At 35.3% G+C, this 8775-nt stretch overlaps 1 long non-coding RNA gene across 1 annotated transcript; it reads left to right on the top strand.

The window, feature by feature from the left end:
- Positions 1 to 4960: 4960 nt before the first annotated feature.
- Positions 4961 to 8301, top strand: LOC116405790. Its single transcript, XR_004218890.1, has 3 exons — positions 4961 to 5016; positions 7654 to 7789; positions 7861 to 8301. It is a non-coding gene; the product is annotated as an uncharacterized LOC116405790 (long non-coding RNA).
- The last annotated feature ends 474 nt before the right edge of the window (positions 8302 to 8775 follow it).

Raw genomic sequence — 8775 nt, 5'->3', positions numbered from 1 at the left:
TAGGATGCATTTTTGTGTTTTATCCATTTAAGTTTTTGGTTTATGCAACAAAACCTTAGCTTGAATTACAACATCATATCATTTTTCCTACTGCATTCAGTACATAATCAGAAGATACACTGAATGTTCTTGCATTGGGAAGAAGCATGCTGCTTTGGCTGGTTCTCTGGGTTCCTTCACATGGGAAAAGCCTTTGCATTCAGAGTTTGAGCAATTAGCAAGGCTTTTAATCTCCCATGACTCTGAAACTTATGTTATTTAGGTCACCATATTATCGTGGAGAATGAACCAAATTTCATTTCTGAATTGTGATTTCACCAAGAATTTGAAAACAAAAATGCATATTGTTTTCTTTCTGATTCTTTTTTATTGCGTATTATTTTTTATTGGTCATTTACCTTCCACAGATGACATGAATAGCGCCAAACAACTACAAAGAGAACTGCCACACTCCTATAATTGCTGCTAACCTACCTAACTAAGAATATACGACAATCTCGAAAATGTGCCAATGAGAGACATCATCAGATCCAGAGATCAAGTTTGCCAAGAACTACTCATAGTAGAATTTGCAAATATGTGGTGCAAACTGAGCCAAGAATAGACAACTCCAACCTTTTTGGAATAGACGTGGTTATCAACCTTTTGACTCTCTTCTTCTTTCTTTCCTGACTTGGATTCACTGCCCTGATCATTGGATGAATTTAGTGACTTTCCCTTTGGGTTCTCCATTGTTTTCCCAGAAGTTGATGAATGCTTCACATCTCCACTTTCTTTTTCTTTTGCTTTTGAAGATGTGAACTTAACCTTGGTGGAGAGATTGGTATTATTAGACTTATCGCCTGTTTTGGTAGACTTGCCTTTTGATACAGGAGTTTTTGGGGTTTCTTGTTTGGACTTCCCCGTCTTCGATACATCTTGCTTGTTGGACTTTGCAACAGCGGCAGGTGTGGATGTCTCATCGTCCTTAGATTTGCTAGTCTTGTTGGATTCGGCATCAAAAATCGCTGGCAAGTCGAAGAATGATGATGATGTCTAGCAAATCTGATTTTCTCTATTACAATGTTTGCAGTTGAGGAAATGGAATGAGCTATGGGTAGTTTTGGACCCAACAACATACGATAAGAAGGATTTCCTATTGTTCGGTTTTTCTCTGACTTACCAATTAAATTATTTGGTTGCACTACTTATGTTCATAATCCCAACTCTACTCGTACTTCACTTGATCCTAAAGCTGTTAAATGCATTTTTGTAGGTTGTCTCCTATAGGAAGGCTTACAAATGTTTTGACACTTCGACAAAAAGGTATTTTGAGAGTATGGATATGTCTGTTTTTGGAAAATCAACCTTTTTTTAGCCAAAATTCTCTTTAGAGGGAGTCCCCTAACCTTAAGATAATTTTTGGGACACTTAACCTATCCCAAACACCATTGATTCCAAAGTTATGAGCTAACTCTTAACGTCAAGTGTGGAGAGTTCTTTAGGGGGAGAACCACTATAGACTGACTTGACAAGTAAAAACCTGAACTACAGCTTTATAATAAAAGAAACTTGACTCGAATGAATTGAGAATGATCTATCACAAAACCAAACTAATACCCCGATAAATGATTATGAAGATCCAGGTAACATACATTCTCCTTTTACTTCGTCTAATTCTCCCCGTTCTTCTCATAATTCCTTGTCTAATATCTCTGATCTTGATATTACAATTGCCAACAGGAAAGGTACCAGTAAGTTTGTCAAATATCCCATTGCAAACTATCTTTCTTATCGTAAACTTTCACAATCATAAAGCCTTTACATCCAAAATAATGAACCTGTTTGTTCCAAGGAATATAGAAGAGGTCCTAAATGATTTGAATTGGAAATTAGCAGTGATGGAAGAGATGAATTCTACATGGGATATACTTGAACTACGAAAAGAAAAGAAAACAGTTGGATGCAAGTGGATGTTTACGCTAAAATGTAAAGCTGATGGTAGTGTCGAGAGGTACAAGGTTGGATTGGTTGCTGAGGGGTTTACTCAAACCTATGGAGTTGATTATCAAGAAACATTTGCTACAGTTGTCAAAATCAATTCTATTAGAAATTTGTTGTCTGGGTGTAGCTAACTTTGATTGGCCTCTTTATCAATTGGATGTTAAGAATGTCTTTCTCAATGGGGAACTGAAAGAAGAGGTAATTATGGACTTGCCACCTAGTTTTAAGGTAGATCTCGGGATGAACAAAGTTTGCAAGTTAAAGAGATCATTATACGGTCTCAAACAGTCTCCTAGAGCTTGATTTGAACGCTTGTATATTCCTTGGAACAAACACTCTCCTAGAGCTTGATTTGATTCGAGAAAGTAGTCACGGGCTATGGATTCAGTCAAAGCCAAGTCGATCATATGATATTCTACAAACATACAGGAAATGACAAGGTTATGATTTTGATAGTTTAATTTGATGATATCGTTCTTACAAGCAATGATGAGACAGAACAAACTTTCGTGAAGAAAAAGTTGGCAGATGATTTCCAGATCAAGGACCTAGGAACTTTAAAGTACTTCCTAGGCATGAAGTTTGCCAGGTCCAAAAGTGGCATTCTTTTCAAACAAAGGAAGAATATTATTGATCTGTTAAAAGAGATAGGTTTACTTGGTTGCAAGGTAGCAGAAACTCCCATTGAGCAGAATTTGAAATTGAAAGTTGCAACCAAGAATGAGATAAAGGAAAGAGAAAAAGTACTAGAGACTTGTAGGAAGACTCATATATCTTTCCCACACGTCCTAACATTGCTTTTGCAATTAGTATCAAAAGTTAGTTCATGCATGCTCTTGGACCAACTCACTTTTATGCCGTTTATAGAATAGAATCCTAAGTATTTGAAAGGTACTTGAGGAAAAGACACATTGTTTCAAAGACATGATCATCTAATGTTAACGTTTACACTAATACTAATTGGGCAGGTTGCATGACTGAGATCTGGTTACTGCCCCTTCCTTGGAGGAAATCTTGCTACTTGGCAAAGTAAAAAACAGAGTGCTGTTGCAAGAAGTAGTGCAGAAGCAGAATTTAGAGCTTTAACCCAACGCATTTGTGAGTGTAAATGAATAAGATTGTTGGAAGAATTGGGATTCACTCAAACAATGCTCATGCAGTATCACGGCAGCAATTTCCATTGCCCACAATTCAGTCCTTTATAACAAGACGTAACATACTGAAGTCAATAAACACTTTATAAAGCAAAAGACCAATGTGGGAGTAATATGCATACCCTACCTTCCGACAACAGAACAAATTGCAGATGTGTTAACTAAAGGCCTTCCAAAGTGGCAATTCAACAAACTGATTGAACAAGCTAGCAATGACTGATATCTTCAAACCAGCTTGAGGGGAAATGTTGATTATTTCCTTTATTGTATTATATTTTATTGTGTTGGTTGTATAATATTTGCCAAATTTATTTTTTCCTTTTTTGTAATGAGTTGTTTTATTTAAGTAAAATCTTTCTATTTGTGAAATAAACAAGAAATATATTATTTTAGCATAAATCAATGAAGTCTTAATTCCAAGCGATGTTTACTGGATTTTGTTTGCCTCTTTATTTGTTTTGAGGATCTTTTTTCTTCTACTTTGTTTGCTTATTGGTTTGTATTTTGAGTATATCTCTTTTCATTTCCCTACGTGATGGGAAACTTGTTTTCATTTCCTTATGTGATGGGAAACTTCCGCAAGGAAGTCTCTTACTGTGAGGAACCAGACTATTCCTATATTTGCACAATTCCGAGTAAACGATGTATAAGAATGCTTAAGGACAGATGGTCTTCCTTTTTAAGAATGTCCTGCGTTGTGGCTGGTCTCTTATTCCGCCGCTTTCTAGAGCTATGCCGCTGCCATTACCCCTTGGATTGGCCATGAGACAAACATTTTAGTTTCTTCATTGCAAGTCTCTTTGCATTTCCTTAATGAACAGTTTTTTATATATATTGTATCCTTTTCAAAACAATAATAAATAAAATAAAAAGACAGTTATCTGTTTAGACCAATATACTATAAGTCCAATACCAACTATCGGGGTTTTACCTCTCAAAAAGACCAACTTTGAGAATTACATCTGCTAAATTTGAATTGGCCTTTCCAACAAGTTGAAGGAGCTTTTTCTTATCCATAGTGAATGTTCCTGTTTTCTCCATTTTACGATTTATATCTGCAAACTCTTCATCCAAACTATCAACCTGAAAAAGAAAAGAGAGAAAAGAAAAGGCATGTTTTGAGAACACAAATACAAGCACTAATTGGTGCTGAAGATTAAAATGCCAAACTTGGAGAATTAGTAACTTAGATATTTAATGAGCAAGCAGATCTCATAACCTCCGTCATTCCAGCTAAGTGACAAAAAATGTCAATTATGACACGATGATGGAAAAGTTGCAGGAAATTATGATGTCACCAATCATGCTTTAGGAATAGGTCTAGAAATAATATGAGTGGCCTACTAGGTTGTCCCAGGAGTAAATAAAAGAATGTGATAAACTGCCAATGATTGTTCACATAACCAGGCATTGTAATCCCATTTTTTTATTTTGCTTCCATACCAAATTGTAAAACCAAATTGTATTTATATGTTGTCTTGATCTTTTGGGATCATTCTTTGGATTGGAGTCCTTTATTGTAGGAAGGGTTGAACTCTCTTTTCTATCCTCTTGAGTGCCCTTCTATGTTCTTCATTTCTCTCCAAGAAATTGTGGTTTTGAATAAAGATTAAAGAAACAAAAAATTGATAAAAATCAGTTTGACAAAATGTAATTTTTAAAAAGAACATAAATAACAATTCTACAGACATTTCAAGAGCTCCCCATCTCTCCTAATCCTAACCAAAGATAATTCTTAGAGAGAACCTATTGGCACCTACTAACCAATATATACCCATCTACTAGGAACGGGTCTGGTTTCATTAAAAGATTATAGCAATGATTCTACAGTTTTTAGCTTTACTATGCAAAACAACAGGCAGAATATATCATACAGCAGGTACTCATCCATAACGAATCTTAAAAACCCATATGCAAGTCGATGAATTTTTTAGCTTTACTTTTACGATTGAGATATTGCTTGGATATTGTGGCACATATTAATGTCATCAACAAACATCTCATGATTCTTATATATGGTTGTAGAAACAATTTACTCTTTCTTTTCCTCTATCAGTGAGAGCTTGCTGGGTTGTCCATGGATTGTTTTATACTCTGTACAGTTATTTTAATTTTTACTTGACCGACCACCCATCACATATAAGTAATATTGTGTAAAATTCATTTTACGAGTAGTAAAATCGGTCATATTAAAACGCAGTCATTACACCAATTGTTTTCTGTTTGCACTTTGTGGACTGAATGGTTATTCTCTTGGAAGTTCCTTTATCAGATTTCATTATGAATCTATTGCATCTGACTTTTAACTCAATAAACTGTAGCATAATTGTTAATGTTATTATGGTCCTCATTGATTTTAATAAGATAGACCAAGTGTTCTCTATCAGCCTCAGAACATAAGATATAGTATGACGTCATTTATCTTATCATTTTACATGGAAGAACTTTCTTGCAAATGTTTTCTAAATGAGAAAACATTACCATAAGGCATAAGATCTAGAATTAAACTAGGCCTGGAAAATATTTTCATCTTCCAGAGGGAGCAACTGTTGGAATTTTTTGTCCTAAAACTCGTAGTTTGTAAATCATATTCTGTTCAATAAAGTTGTTATTGAGAAATTAAATATTATAATCTTAAATCCAATAAATCAAGTTCCAAGGCTATTTTTAAATAAACTTGAACTTTATGTGTAAACATAAACGTGGATCAAGTTCGAGTATATAGCCTAAATAGTCTATAGTATATGAAATAAAGGTTGGGCGCCTTATTTAGAGAAACTATGGATGCAGCCCACTTTGTAGTGCAAACGAGGTGATCCTAATCGTTCATGTAGAGACATGAAAGTGGGGGCATCCTATGTAAAATGTTTACATAAGACTGAACCATGAATTAGTCATTTTTACGTTATAACACCGTTTACTGTTTAAAACTGACTATCTCAATTATTGATGACCTAGGTAACTTAGTCTTAATCCTGAGTTAACTATGAACTCCTGTTCACACGAGATTATCCTTAGATCTGCATAGGTGAGGGTAGCTCATCAGCGTTGGCCCAATAAACCTCCCATTTCAGGGGTAAGATCGGGTGGATAGCTGGGAACATAGGGTACAAGATGGAATTCACTCCTACCCGCTTTAGGGTTAGTAGATAGGTTGCTCTCTTAAGCACTGAATCCAAGTCTTGAACAAGGGGCCCCACCCTCTCATTGGCCCGAGAGGGATTAAGTTTATAGGTTGAACCTTAAACCAATTGTTCAATAGTGGATTAGTGGGACTTAAGGAGCAAGATGTAATCTTGGGGTAAAACGGTATTTTGACCCAGCCAAGGTTACGAGCAACCTGTGAAGGATTAACTTACTAATTATGGTTTTATCAAATGGACACAAATATATCTATAGTGAGGGGAGTGCAACTACGGGACTTTAGTGGAATGACCCGTTAGTTAACGAATGTTGATTAACTCGGTTTAAAAGAGTTTAGCTAGTTAATCTTGAATCGTTGGAGCCCATGATCTATAGGTCCATTAGGTTCCTCTGCTAGCTCATATGGATTAAACTTAGAAAAGTGTGATGAAATAAGTCGAATTGTTCGAATTGGGAGAAGAAAGGGAAACCGACATATACAGTGATATAGTCGTCGGTCTTCTAATTAGAAATAGAGCTTTATGTTTTACATACTATAAGTATGAATGCAGATTCATACTAAGAAGCTCGGAATTGGTCAAAAATAGTAAAAAGTCAAAATGTTGACTTTTGACTTTGAGAAGTCAAACTTTGACCGGCCTTATATTCAAATGTGATTTGAATTTTGGAAAAATGAATGCGGATTCATGCTCGGAGGTTGGAATTAGTCAAGACGGACAAAATGGTAAAAAGTCAAAATATTGACTTTTGACTTAGAAAAGTCAAAGTTTGACTTTTGACTAGAAATATCTAATGACCATTTTACCCTTGGACTAAGTTAGTGGGAAAATCCAACATTTTGTTGGATAATCCCACTATCTCTTAGTGGGATATGTGGCTATATGAGATATAGACACCTAGCCCACTAAGTTCCACTAATTGTTAGTGGAATATTAGGTGTTGAGATTTGGCAAATGAATTGCATGCATTTTTGCATGCAATTAGGCTATAAATAGAGGTGTTTTCAAATGTTGAAGGACTTTTGCCTCTTTTATCATTTTCATCATCTCAACAAAGAAAAAAAAAAACTTCCAATCTCATTTTATCTCCATTATTTTCTACACCAAAATTGGGTCCCACAACCCGGTTCTTTGTCTAGAGGATAGCAGTTGAGTACTAGTGGTGGTCTCGGGTAGAATTGGTAAGAAGACATCAAACCTTTTGAAAGCTTCAAAGGTAATACTTCTTAAAACCCTAATTTGATTAGTTTATGGTTACATGTTAATTGTGGTAATTAGGGTAGAAATTCGATTCTTTTTCCGCTGTGCATGACTTAGTTCTATCAGCAACTACATCTGTTGATTAACATCTTCATTCTGTCTTTATTTTACAGGCTGATGCAGATAAAGATGGACGTCTCACCTTGGCAGAAATGATCGATCATCCTTACGTATTTTACAGTGCCATTTTCAACGAAGATGATGAGGACGATTATGATTTCCACGATGAGTTTCGTTAAGTTTTTTCATGTATGGACACCTCCCTCTATCTAACAAACTTCCGCGGACAAGATCAGTCTTGATGTTTGTTGCTGTTGCAGGAATAGTCGAATAGTCAGATAGGATTAGCAGTAGAGAAAACGGAGTTCTTTCGCAGCATGGAATCGGGATACAGAGTTTGAAGTCTAGGCAACAACTTGGAGGAGATCTCTCTGGCATGGTGGTCAGAACTGGGTTAAACTTCTTCAGCCATGGCTCGCCCATATGGTGGTATCCCTCTTTTTGTAGCATATGAAACCCCCATCTTGTCTAAGATAACAATGGTTTCACACCTTAGATTATAGACATTTATTTGCAAATAGTTTTGTTAAGTTCAATGTCCTTGGTATAGAATTACCATTTAATTGTTATTTGTTACTAATTTATTCTTCCTGGATAGAAAATTATCAATTATTCAATCATATTTATCTTTTGAGTATAGGGTTTTGAAAAGTGAGCTACAAACAGGTGTGTAATTTTAGATTTTGTTGCCTTTTCAAATATGATGTTGGATATGATATTTGGTTTAAGAATTTTTGGACCAATCACGAAAAAGTACAAATAATTGAATTTAGGACTAATTAAAAGTTGACATGTGTTGACATAAAGATGATGCCACGCATTTTCATCGTTGGTTCAAGTTAAAGTTAACTATTTTAGGTTCAATTAAATATTATTTATTTGTACAATTTTAGCCTAAGAGCTAAATATGACAAAAATTTATGTAATAAGGTTAACTTAGTTGGAGAGCTAAATATGACAAAAATATATGTGATTGGATCCATGAGTCTGATCCATGGATCAACAAAGTCCAAGCCCATAAGAGGACTATAAATAGAAGAGTCCTCCTCATCTGTGGAGATAGAAATTTTTACTCCATAGGGTTTAAAGAGAATTCTCCTAAGAACAAGAAGACTCTCATCGACCACCCTCCAAGATTGAAGAAAAACATTATGTGTTGTAGCTTCCTCAAATCA

This window comes from Cucumis sativus, unplaced genomic scaffold, assembly GCF_000004075.3.
Source record: "Cucumis sativus cultivar 9930 unplaced genomic scaffold, Cucumber_9930_V3 scaffold31, whole genome shotgun sequence".
Classification (NCBI taxonomy): domain Eukaryota; kingdom Viridiplantae; phylum Streptophyta; class Magnoliopsida; order Cucurbitales; family Cucurbitaceae; genus Cucumis; species Cucumis sativus.
This window is presented reverse-complemented; position numbering and strand designations above follow the sequence as displayed.